The sequence below is a fragment of the Lepidothrix coronata genome, unplaced genomic scaffold (genome assembly GCF_001604755.1).
Source record: "Lepidothrix coronata isolate B3197 unplaced genomic scaffold, Lepidothrix_coronata-1.0 Scaffold131, whole genome shotgun sequence".
In the NCBI taxonomy this organism is placed as follows: Eukaryota; Metazoa; Chordata; class Aves; order Passeriformes; family Pipridae; genus Lepidothrix; species Lepidothrix coronata.
In genome coordinates, this window is record NW_016690311.1 from 1973478 (window position 1) to 1987201 (window position 13724).

Consider the following 13724-nt stretch of genomic DNA (forward strand, 5'->3'; position numbering starts at 1 on the left):
TGCTAAACTACAGTCTCCCAAATACAGCACTTCTGAGCTACCAAAGGCCACAGGTAAGGTTGCTGGAATAGTTTTTGTTTCTCTTTGTTCATGTAGGTATTTCTCAAGAATTTTTCCACCCTGATGTTGGGACATTCTCATCTCCCTCATAAAATTCATTTTTCACTTCACTTAGTGGGCAGCAGAGAGTAACAAATGAGGCAGAGGGTTACCAGAAGGAGAAAGCAAGACTGAGCAAGAGGAAAGCTCTTATGTTACACATCTATTTGACAAGACTTGTCCAGATAATGTCAGAATATGATGTGTAAAATGTTCAAATTATGGCAGCATCAATCTCAACAGTCCCTAACCCTGGAACCCCAAATTCTCCACACATCTATGTCTATTCATCTCTCACGAAGAGGGAGAGTCTGAGCTAGGGGAATGCCTCATAGATGGGACCCTAGAAGGAATACCCCAAAATAGGAGCCTTCAACATAAGGCTGAATTTTTCAAAAAGACTTCTGTTGGTACAATAAGCTCCCTAATGCAGTTAATGCTAACCCTGTTCTCTTATATAACTTGGAAATTCAAGTCAATCATGCTTAGCTTGTTAGACTTCCCTAGAACTGTCATGAATCCAACAGTATTTTTTCAATTGTATAATGGTACATTTCTTTATTTTACTTAGGCTGGCAAAGCTCCACGGGGCTAGTTTCTCTCCATCTCTTTTCCAGGGATCCTATTACCCAAACACTGAAGCAGAAACTGCAGCTCAATGTACTGAATGGACACCTTCATCTGCGGGGAAGAAATGGGTTTTGATTCACCATGCGATGAACTCGGTGATACTGGAACACAGTGCAGCTCAAAATCAAACTGCTCGGCCTTGGAGAAGCACAAGGAAGATGAATGGAGGTCACTAATATTTAGTCACCAAGACCTTTATAAAAGTCAGAATACTTAGACTGCAGTGACCCAAAAAGGCCACTGAACTAATAAAACAATAGAATCCATGAAGTATGAGAAAGAGAAGAACTGAAAAAAAAATTGAAAAGGATCCGTCCAATCAAACGTTGACTAAAGGAGCTGATAAGGGGAATTAAATGCTCTGTGTTGTGCCCTAATAACCCAAAGAAAATCTGAAACTTCAAATAATAAGAACAGCAGGACTCAGCCTTCATGTCCCCCAAATCACATATGACTAAAGATGAGATCTCTCTAATGGGCAAGCAGCTGCCTAACAGAGTGATGATAAAACTAGTTCAAGTACTCATATTGCAGCCTTGCTGTGGCTTTCTAAACCCTTTCCAGTTTCCCAGTGGCTTGGCACTGTGAGAATACTTTCTGGGACATTCATCTCCTTCACAAAACATCATCTCATCAGCAGGTAATGTGTGACATCCTGGCTGGCAGTCCCAGGAGTGAAGGGAAAGATTTAATGAGCACAGACTCTGAATCACTTCCTGATTAGGACTCAAAATGAGTTGACTTCATCTTCACCAAGGAAAAAAAAAATAAAATTAAAGTCTTTGTGTAGAAAAGGTAAAGGACAGTTTTAGCTCACGCATCTGAATATACTAAACCCTTGATTTCCCTAAAGAGTTTAGGATGACAGATTATCACACATTAAAAATATTGCCTTGTCAACACCAGGACACCTGTCAACTAAACTACATTTAAAACACACCTTTAAATGCAGCCATCCCTGCACCACTGTGCAAGTAGCTTACACTGCTACAACCCCTTCCCAGCTTCTGCTGCTGAAAAGAACTCGGATACCTCAGTCAAAGCCTCAGGGGATGTCTCAAGCCTCAGGCTCTTGCTGTGGTCCATGGAAAAAACAGGGGAAGAGAAGACTTTTTTCTCCCCCAGTCACTTCCCCACCTTCACCAAGGGTTTGCCTTCTGGTGCCAGACTGTCAGCGCACCATCACAGAAATGACACACTATTAATCACCAAGCAGTGCTGACAGAGCATTCATTTCCAACAGCACCTTCTACATGACTATTATTCAGCTGCTCCCCATTCATTTAAATTAGTGTAAAAAAATCAACACCAGAGTGTTCTCAATGTGAGCAATAAACCTACCAAAGGCTTCTGGTAAAACCTGTACCCAGAGAAGTGCAAACAGGGGGGGGAAAAAAACAGAGCAAATTTACTTTTTCCCCCCAATATAGCACAATCTTAGTAACAGAGCTCTTTCACAGATTTTTTTTGTGTGGCTGACTCTCACCTTATCTTCAAGTGCATTACAAGGCAGTGTTGTACCCTAATGAAAACACACAAAAAAATCTCACACAAACAAATTAAAATTTCCAGTCTACAATGGATGGAGAGTTTCCTCAAGCAAACAAAAAGGGCAGTAACATGGCAAATTCCAGGTGGGACACTACCACTGTTTGGGTAGGCAAAGCAATAAACTACTTTTCTATACAGTAAGTGATATCCACAGCCATATTCCAGTTGCTGACAGAATTACATTATTCATCTAGCAAGTTTTTTCCCCCTATTTCAATACTGAAAATTTTCAGAAAACACATATAACAAAGTCATTCAGGCACAGCTCACTTAAGGCTGACTTGACACAATTTTGTTGGGTATTTGCCTCATTGGCCTCAAACTGCTGGGTCAACTATTTTTCTTCTCGGGTTTCATTTTCTTAATGAATCCTTTGAAAGTCTATTTAGAAGAAAAAAAAAATCAATTTCTTCCACAGAAAGAAGTGGGTGTTTATAACATTTTACATCAACTAAATATTACACACTTTTTAAGAAAAAGTTTGACTTAAGTTATCATGGACTCTCCAGTTCGTGACATTTTGATGCTTGCAGTTAAATGCACACACCAGATACATACATCCCATGCAACCATGTCAATATAGGGCATATGGATATTAACATATAAGGAGATACAGTGTCTGTCCAGGGGGGTGGGGAGAATCAATCCAAGATTAAACTATCACCCTTCCCTACATAAGCTATTCTACTAAATCTGAAACATGGTCAAGTAAAATAATTTTGAAGTGACACTAACTGTCCAAAAGGAAAAAGGTTTTTTTCCCCCACCAGAAAGGGATTTTGAAAAAGCATATCTCCCACAGGTAGGTCTGGCAATCAAAAATAAAAAAAATCGCTAGGAAAAAAGCTAGGAAAATCCAGTAACTTTAGGGGAACAATATTTACCATTGCCATCATTGTCAGCTTCAATTCTAATTAATGAGAAGGTGCAATAGAAAATCTGTCAAATCTATGTGAGTTTGGAAACTTGCTTTAAACGTGTCTTGGCTTCCACATTTGTCTACAGCTGAAATTCCTGACAACATCCTGTAAAATCAGACCCAGTACATGCCTGCAGATAGAGCTCAACAGATCAAGGATATTTTTACTACTTCTGCAGGTTTTGTTTTTCAAGAAGAAACTCAACTCTCATACTAAAGGATGAGATAAAGGAAGAGTAGGATATTTGAACTGTTATCTTCCAGCAGTCAGCTGGAACTTTATTGGACATTATCAAGAGGAGGGGGGGAAAGAATCTTACTCATGTATGCAGAACAGCAACAGCAGCTCAGGATTAGCTGCAGACAGAAAGACCATATAGGATTAACACAGTGAACCAGTCATCATGCTTACCAGAATATTCAAGAGCAAAACATTCAGAGGATTTCAGGACAGGATTTAGCAGAATTTGACTGAAAACAGCACCACATTTTGACTAAGCTTTATTGAATACCACAGCACCCAGCATCTCTTGACCAAAACGACTTGATGTGCATTCATTTCAGAAGCACTTCTTGTGTAACCATATAAAGACTCAGTGCACTGGAAAGGATGGAAAGCTGGCAGAAAGGTGTCTGTACACAGGCTCCAAAGTGCAGGCAAGAGCCTTACCTGCAGCACAGGAACTTTTAAATGACTGAAATGCAGGGTAAGTATTATTATTGTCAGATGCAGAGTCAGGAACCCAACACCACTTAATCAGCTTCTGCTGCTGAATTATAGGCTTTCATTGTTGCTTTTTTTCTTTCTGCAACACTTTGACAGCTATGCCAGTAGGGATTGTCAATAATGACAAAAGGGATACTCTCAGCTTCATATTTCAGGTTGGATTACCTGCATTAGAAGACTGTATTAAAAAAAAAAAAAAAGATATTCAACTGAAAAAGGCTTATTGCTGTTATGGCAAAACCTGGCTCTACAATACTTCAACAGCAGGGAGTTGAAGTGCTCCTGGAACAGCTGCTTGTACTTTTTCTTACCAATTCTGGAGCAGTTTCCCAGAAGGAAGCGAAGCATCATTCTTGGATCTACATGGATCCACCATTGCTTCCATCTGACAGGACTTAGCAGTAGATAAGTAGAAACAGGCTGGCAAGGGAGAAAACAGTCCCTGCACTTCTGCACCACTGAGCTCTCTCCAGACCAAAGTTACTCCTCAATATAATTTCCCACATTGTCAGAGGAGCCACACATCAACAAGCAACAGGTTCATAGCCTGGCCCTTTTCTGAGCCAGCCCCTCTAGCAGAGAAGCCCTTCACGGCAGACCCAGCCCCCTGGGACTGAGCTTGCCTTTGCATTTTGCCCATTTTAACTTAGGCACTGCAGAGTGGAAAATAAGCACAATTAACAACATAAAGCTCAACTTGCTGAACCTGGTGGTTCAATTTAAAAACCAGCTCCATACATTCATGCCATGTAGGTGTGCTAGAACAAGTCTTACTAATCGCCTGGGCAAGCACTGCCTTAAATCTTTTTTGGCTGCTGATTCCAGCCACTACACTTGTAAAGCATTCCCACTGACAGGCACACAGACTGATTCCCAAGTAGCCAGAGCATGGAAAGGACAGCAAATAGATCACAAGTGGTAACCCTGTTGATGTTACATGACACCGTAACCTAATCCTGCACACGCTCCTCACCGGTGCCTGGAAAGTGCTCTCCAAGTGCCACCGGCATTCCCAAATAGTCACTCTCACAGCTGGCTGATCACTAGCTGCCTTTATTAATCTGCAGTCCTGGCCAACCTTTGAATAGGCATATGAGCTTGTCCATCTTACACACTCTTGGTTTATTTTCCTACACTCTTGTTGGCAGTTTACACAGCAGTAAACGATCGAATGTGCACAAGGACAAAATCCTAGTTCATGGTCAACTTGGCCATTCATCCACAGACAAGGGATACACAGAAAGGCAGCTGCAATACGTGAAGCTGCTGCAACCATTGGCCATGCTTTACCTGCCCTATGGGCAAATTAAGCTGATCACTCTTCATCACTATTAACACACTGATAGGTAACAATAAATAAGTAAAATAATTCAAGCCTTGCCTGCAAATTTCTCTGAAATTCCTGGCAAAGAAACCCCAAATCTGTCCCAGTGTAACAGCGGGCACGGATCACCAGCTAAGTTAGCTCTAAAGGCAAATATTCCATTTTCACAGAGAGATGCAGTGTGCCATAATATGAATAAGGAACAAAGACCCCTTTCATTCTGCTGACAAATACAGTATAGCATGTCACAAATCACAAGGGGAGCAGACAACACAATGGCAGCAATTAAATGGGTGTCTTTTTATTAAGAAATACATATAATAATGACTGTGTACACTCCCCTCCTCTCCAAGCCCTCAGGAATTGAACTGGCTAACATGGCTGGAAGTATTTAGGGATGTTACTTCTGTTACATAGAAAACTACCTTAAAGGAGGAGTATATTGAGCCAGTGTAGAAGGATGCCCACAAATGCAGAAATAGATGTTTTGTTTGGGTTTATCCATGTTATACACCATGTTTATTGCAATTCACACACAGCTTCTGCAACTCATTCACAATTGATGTATTTCTGGTGAAGCTGACAAAAATATGCCCCCTTTTAACTCTCTCACTGCTGAATTCCAACTGAGACACCATCTCTGCCTCCTCCATCCTTGCCCTCTGCCCTGGATATTCACTTCCCAGCCCTCACACCTGCTTAGTTTCAGGGATATTTGCAGAAAAAAGAGGAGGGAAAAAAAAAAAACCAACAAAACCTTCCTGGCCCTGCTATGCCTTTAAGCTGTAACCAGCCTCTCTGAGCCTGTCCCCGCTTGCTCCAGAGCCAGCACAGGGGACCGCTGTCCAGCTCAGCTGCCGGGTCCAACACCTCGTCCCGCGCAGTGACCCCAGAGAGGAATCGCGCCGATTGTCGCCTCCCGCTTTCCCTCCAGCATTTGCGGCCGTCTCGGGAGCCGCTCCATTTCTACTCCCGATGAGAGCATCCCTCGCGGGGTCTCCTTCCTGCCCCCTCCCCGGCTGAGCCGCGGGAGAACAATGCGGGGACAGACATTTAGCAACACCTGCTGTATCGCATTAATATGCACAGGGACGTATTGATGGTTTTTCCCATCCAGCACTAAGACCGCATTGTTCGGGGCGATCCATCAGTGGATCGCTCCCCCTCCCCAGCGCCGGCCCCACAAGCCCCCTTCTGACATGTCCCCTTGTCTCCCAGCCCGGGCTGACGACCACGTTTAGGAATGCACTTCATTAAATCGGAGCTGCCCCATTCCAACCTGCAATGCGGAGGCAGTACAAAGCCAGCGCCACGCTTCCTCCCGCATTTCTTTCAAAAGCCCCATTGTTCGGCAGGCATCTGGTCCTGATCTCAGCCTATTCGTGCCCATTGACCCCGCTTTTCGCAGCACACCCGCTCGCCAACGGGCCTCACGTAAAGCCTGCTTGATGAATTAAAAAGCAGCACTAGCCATCTGTCCTCCCAGGCTGGGCTAAGGCTGTCAGCCCCGCTCCGCAGCTCCCTTCCCAACCCCACAGCCTTCCCTCGCATCCCGCTCGCTCCTCACGCACAACCTGCAGCCGAGGAACCGCTGGGTTCGCTCAGTAAACACAGACCCAGCTCATCACATTTGCTGCTTTTCATTTCTTATGTTCGCATCTAGGAAGGAGGGGGGAAAAAAAAGGAGAATACAACAGAACGTTCTCACTTGCCTGAGTCCTTCGAAATTCAAGCACAAATACAAGATTAATCCTTCCTTTGTGAGGTCTTGTCTTTAAGTCGTGGTATGTAATGATCCTCAGCACTGCAGCAGAGGGGAATAAAAAATGCAGGGATCATAAGCAGGGGGAGGACAGGGCTTACTTACATCAGGGTTTCTGCCACATGACAATAGGTTTGAGAGGGAAGAATAAGCTGGCAGCAGCAGCTGACAGTGCAAAAGGGAGAATGCAGAAGCCTGCCTTTTATATTATTGGTGACATTTCTAACACATGACAACAATTTCCATCTGTATTTAAGCTGGGAGTGTGAGGAAAAGAGCATTACATCACGACTCCTCTATTCCTAGGGGCTGTGGAATATGTAGGCCAGAGGGATTAAAAAGCACCTGTGTATGCTGGAGATCTGAAATACCACGAGGCTGATTTTCCTCCCCTCTCTTCTTTCTCCCTCACCCTTTTTATTTCTGTATCACCTTCACAGAGCTGCTGTTTGAGAATATGCCCAGGGAGTGCAAAATGGTATTGTCCTACTTTGCAAGGCACGAGCACGGGGGAATGATGCGAATGTGTATTTCTAGGTCTGTCTCTCTCTCCGTAGGAGATAGAGCACTCATTTTTGCAAGCAATCAGACAGAATACAGAGCATCTTCCTGTTTTCTGTCGTGCTTGTCCCAGGGGCTTGGAGTTTCTCTTAAAGTACCAACTTTCATCTTCCTTTTAAGTCTGCAGGGAATTTCAGTGACAGTAGCAACGATGATTTTTTTTTTTGCCTTTCTTCTACAGCCAACACATGCCTGTATCTTTTTAAAAGTAAACATCCCGAACAGGAGCCAAAGATATTTTGGAAAAAGCACTTGACTGCTTCAGAGCCAGCAGGTGTCCGTCTTGGATGCTTTCCACATATCTCACAGGACAGGATTGCTCAGATGCAGCACCGAAACCCCAGAGGAACTCCAGCCTCGCAAGGAAACCTGCTCTCCTGCAGCTCAACGGCTGCTTCACCAGGGCTTGTGCACCTCCACTGACACAGGCAGGGACATGGGGATCCCAAGGATCACATGGGAGGTGCTGGGGGGGTGGGGACAGTACCTGTCACCACAGCTCCAACAAGATATCTCGAGCCACACCAGCTGACAGCCATCACTGGCCAAGCAGCTCCATACAGGTGTGGACGCAGGTGACAGCTCACAAATTTACAGCACATTTATGCAAGGGCCAGGCAATGTAAGGGAAAAACCATCATCCTCTCCCACTACCAAACCTGGCAGCAAATACAGACACTGCCCTTGCTGAAGTACCCAGACCCCAAAAGTGTTTGAACTGGGTAGGGGCAAAACACCACCGAGAGCCAGCAAGCTTTGTATTACCTTTTTAAGAGAAATGGCCACACACGAGCAGGAGACTGGCCTGACTGTAAACATATAAAACAGTCTTAACTTTATGGGACATAAATATTTTCATGAAAACACCAGCTGGCCCAAGGTGCTGGCCCATTATATGCCTCTTGTTTAAAAAGAAAAGATAAAAAAATTCTTTGCTCAAGATTACCTTCCTGATCTTTCAACAATGGCCTCATTGAGCCATAGGCTATTTTCTGAGTATGTGCCTGGCCAGCTCACAGCTGCCATGGGAAGTCCAAAGCCTTTGATAATGTTGGGTTTAGAATACAGGATACAGTAAATTTGAAGATTGCAATACGAAAATAAATAACTCTGAATTCCTTGCCCCTCCTCTTCAAGTCCACAAAATAAAAAATCTGCACGAGCCACACTGAAACTCTATCAACCAGATGATACTTCAATGAGGCAGCACCTAAGTGGAACATTCCAGAAAAAAAGCCTCTTTATTAAAAAAAGAAATAGAGCATTTTACTTTACATTTATTCAGAGATGCAGCTCCCCAATCATTTATGAAAACTCTTTCATAAGATTTAGAAGAGGGGAAAAAGGAAACAATGAAATGACTTATTTTTAATCTGGGGTTTAAAGGCTTTTTCTCTTTCAAAAAAAAAAGTCCCACACACAAAGAAAGAAATTCAATGCAAACCTCTGTTTCTGCATCATGAAAGCCCCTTCTAGCACCAGAGTAATCAATTTCTCAGAGCTTGTGTGGTCTACAGCAAAAGCCAAAGAAGGTATTTAAGTTTATACAGCCTTCAGCATATTGAAGGCTTGCTTTTGAAATATGACATGTTTAAATTTTATATCTTTTTTTTTTACATTTAGTTATGTCTTAAGAAAACGGTTGCTGCCAGTAGAAAAAATAGAAAGAAGGGAGAATAAATGAAATTCAACCTGGTTTTGAGCTGTTTGCCCATTCTAAAATCAGAGTAACTCAAAGTTGCATCATGAAAATTATCACAATTTTAAGTACAGCTCTCATCTTTACATTATACCCAATCTTAATTTAGCATCAAATACTTTGGCCCATATGAACAAATAAAAAATACTAAATAAGAGTAGTGCTCCAAATTCAAGCACCACCACAAGTATCCACACAAATTTACAGAAACAGCAAAGGAAATACTTTGTTAGATGTATGAACTCTACCTTTTCTAGAGCTGAAAGTCAAAGGCAAACCATAAATCACTTCAGGGGAAAGGAGTCTTTGTCCTTACCGTAACCCCAACTTCCCACCATGAAAGAAGACCATCTTGAGACAAGATTTTACAGCTGGGATTTAGCTCACAGAGTGGAAAAAGTGTGAGATAGAGCACTCTTGTAGGTAGAAACAAACTTCTCCAACAGACTTCTCATTCTTTCATCAGTACATTTTGGATCCAATTCACTTACCATGTGGGAACAGCAAATGGGGAACAAACTGTGAATTCAAATAACTGTAAACTCAGCAAGATGTGGAAATAAAACACAGATGGTGCACTTCAGATTAAGGGTCAGCGTTTCAGCGTCGCTTTCCACTTTTACATTGTGATAGGTGATGTATAACAACCACCTCCTCCTCGAGACAGCGCTCTAATTAAACCATGACTCACTTAGGAAAACAAGGAGGCAAGTGATACCTCTGCAGAAGCCTCCTGCCAGTCCAGAGGAGCTAAGGTTACTTGGTTAAGCTGCAGCTCATGGTTTTGTTGCTTGAGTGACTGGGAGTGGAAGTTGCCTCTGCTGGACAAGACAGCACAAAGAAAGGCTTCTTCAGTGTTTCCAGCTCCCAGGCACACTGCAGCAGGGCTGCTCCGCCCAGCACCCATCACAGCCCCTGCCACAGCATCCCCTCGGTCCCCTCTTCACCACCTGCAAGTCCAGCAAGAGTTTGTAGAGGTTGCTCTGATACCTGTTTGCTAAAGCCAAGAACACAAGCACTGCTGCCAACATTTCCCTGTGCCAACCCTTAGGAATTGCCCAGTCCTAAAACGCCTCTTCAGGTCTGCATCGTGCTTGTCTCAACAGTGGGTTAATTTTATTCTTTAAAGCCCATTTTGTCCAAAATCTCAGGAATGGAATTTAGGATGACTTTATTCTGGCTGTTAAGTGATAATTGCATGCCCAGAGCCCTCTAGGAAAGGGTGTGCTTGTAAGCACAAGTTCAAAGAAGAAATAAAGGAGTAAGTACAGATCAGATGACAGAAGAACCATAAATCTATAGGAGCTTCAAATGCCAGATAGAGAGGAGCAGTAGTGATTGTAAGGTGATTATTACCTTCAAAATATGCCGGAGGTTGTTTATCAGATCAGAGTTAATGAGGGAGAAATCTAATAGTACCATAATATTAAATTTACCACTTTAATGGTATCATCAATGTTCTATAATGTGGGCAATTTACAGAATGTCTGTCAATGTGATTCTCCAATGTGGTTAGTTACACAGGAGCAGCACTATTGCACCTCATCAGCTGTTCCCTTCCAGAGAACAGGGTGTTGCAGAGGACTGCAAAAGGCTGAGATAGCAAAATATATCTTCAAAATTATGGGAATGCAAAAATGGGAGAGATATTTATGAACACAATGGAGTATTTACATTCTTGAAAGAACTGGGTCCAGCTCTGCCCCACTGTTGAGTCCAGCCTTCCTACTTCTGCACTGCCATATAGTGTCCTCCCAGGTTTTCCCTGACTCTCTTGCACATCTTGCAACCTCTTCTCAAAACCTTACACACCCTGATTTAAGAGAACTGCTAAAACCCTCACTATTCAAGCACATTTTCAGCTCTCATGTGCTATTCCCCTCTGAACAAAACAAAATACCAAAAACTCCCCCTAGAAAACATGAACAAAGATGGCAGTAAAGGCTCAGAAACTAATAGGTAAATGAAAAGAATCAAAATATCCAGTTTCAAGGTTTTGATTGCTAACTCAAGACCTGTGAACACCAGGAGGTGGTAATGCTGTGTTTATTAATAGCCATCTCCTCATGTATTCAAGGAAGAGTTTGCTAAAAGCAGCAGCTTCTTAATTTGGAGTTCCTTCTTCCCGCAGCACCTGCTCCAGGCCCTCAGTTCTGAGGTTTGCCAGCACAAATCCCCAGTACAGCAAAGATTACCTGCACATTTTTAGCATATGACAAATCTCCCATTAAGTAGCTTTAAATTTTGGTATTTGAGTTGCCATGATGGTCTGAGATATAAATGATGTATCATCAATGTTTATAATTAGCTGTGCTGCTTCTTCCTAAAGGCCTCCTTTTACCAACATCAACATTTGTTTACAGCTTTTCCCCCTGGTAAATGAAGTGTTAAACCCAAAGTTCAAAGAAAAAGTGCAGGTAGTGAATGAATGATGAAGTATGAAATGTAATTCAACAGCAGATGATGCTTCCAAAGGTCTTTGATGTTTCTCTCCATCTTCAGCTCCAAAAAGACCCTGCAAGTAGAACTGCAGCAGAACTATCCACCCGATCACTCCGTGATACACGTCTCATTTTGAAGATACATTAGCCTTTCAAAGAGCCATTTATTAAACATTTCCATTCAAATAATAATTTTCACAATCCTCAGTCAAACAGATGTATTTCCTCTTAAATCACTAATTAAGAGCAGTCTGGGACATTACAAAGCCCTTTAAAAGGAATTCAAAGAACTGGTGTCCCCCTTAAACAAATCTGTTCTGGCAATGACCCAGGAATCTTGATTTCATAACTCAAAGCACTAATTATTCAAGAAGACATTATAAAAAAAGGATACATCTAGACTGTTAGGACTAATAAGAAAGATTTATTTTTCCTTCAATAGAGGCAGAACTAGAGAGATTTGTTCTACTTTTTTTTACCTTCTTATTCATTTATGGCGGGGGGGGAAGGAAATCAATGAAGATTAATTTACAGAGTTATTCCCAGTAAAGGTACTGGATATGACTCTCCCCAAAGAAAACCAGCTAGCAGAATCTAAACAGCTTTATAAATGATTACACGGCTAATCGCCTCTCTGCTGAAATAGAGACAAAAAGGATTTAGAGGAAAAATACAGCATGCTTTATGTGAAGAAGTATGGTACTGTCAAAAAAAAAAAAAAAAAAAGATAATTGTTTGAAGATGAAATGTGACAACTCTGCACCCCCATCAAAGCATCAGGAGCTTGCATCTGCCACTGCCCCCCTGGGCTCTGAGACTGTCACGGTAGCAGTGTGTGTGACTGGGAATCACACAGGCATTTCCTCCTCTGCAGTCCCACTGGTTTTGCCCACGCTACACTGCAGGTATCACACACTGGACTAGAATAATATCAATATCAATGAGATTTACAGGTGTTCCTTTTTAAATACTGACATCTTCAACGAAAGAAGCACAAGACTTGTAACCGTGGAACCACCAACACATCCAAGCACAAACATACTTATACAGTGATGGGTGCTTTCTAGAGGGAGTTAATCATGAAATACAAAATGTGAGGCCCAAAACGTAAATGTGAGTGGAAAAGCAGCTTAAAACACAGCTACACATTTCATTTTTTCTCATTTTAAACCCTTCCTTTGGCTTGAAACGCACGTTCTCTTGCCTTGTAGCATAATCAATACCCTGTAAAGCTTGAACAGATGCATGGTGGTAGTTGAAAAGAAATCAAACTGCTTAGAAATCAAAAGCTGTGGCACTGCAGCCATCACAAATGATCTAATCAGGACCCTGGGACACCATATGAAAAACTATGGCAGGACAGAGCTAATTTTGAAGTAAATAATTTGGGGTAATTCATCTCCACCCCTCAACCTCCAAACAGCAGTATCTGCTCTCAGATCTGATTTATTCCCTGCTTTCTCAGAGATTCTCACCTTAGAAACCTTTATGTTTTAAAACATATGCACATTGTTTGAGCTACCTAAATATTCACTCACAGATGCTTTGCCATAGTACAAAGCAACTGCGGTGAGAAAAAAATGCAAAATTAAGTACACTAGGGACTAACAAAACAAACAAAGAAAACTAGCCCTGTAATCTCTTCCCACACTTCTTACCCAAATCTCCTTTGGCAAGTGGCATGGGAGAGCCTATAAGGCTGAGCTCCTCTGCTTTGTACTGTTCTCTGGTGCCTCATGTAATTTCAACTGGGTGCAGAGTGAAATTCAGAAAAGCTATTCCTCACAAATGGATAAGCAGATGGAGCAATATTTGCTATCATAAGTGCTTTTATTTCCAAATTAAAAAAAAAAAAAACAAAACAAATAAACAAACCCACCCCCAAACAATAGTTCCACTGGCACAAAATGTGCTATTGATCTGAAAGGACAGACCAGATGGAAAAAAGGTCTGAAGTCTCCCAGATTAAACAAAAATGATTGTCTATAGAAAGGAACTAAACTATAGACAT

At 42.2% G+C, this 13724-nt stretch overlaps 1 protein-coding gene across 29 annotated transcripts in view; it reads right to left on the reverse strand.

The window, feature by feature from the left end:
- Nucleotides 1–13724, reverse strand: part of MAGI1 (membrane associated guanylate kinase, WW and PDZ domain containing 1) — a 338357-nt gene that overhangs the window by 149957 nt on the left and 174676 nt on the right. Inside the window, exon 1 of one of the 29 annotated variants that reach the window (XM_017826874.1) lies at nt 7118–7249. The exons of the other annotated variants lie outside the window; for them this stretch is intronic. The gene's annotated coding sequence lies outside the window, so the exon portion shown is untranslated. Of the gene's footprint in view, nt 1–7117; nt 7250–13724 lie in introns of those variants that run through there. 29 annotated transcript variants of the gene reach the window in all.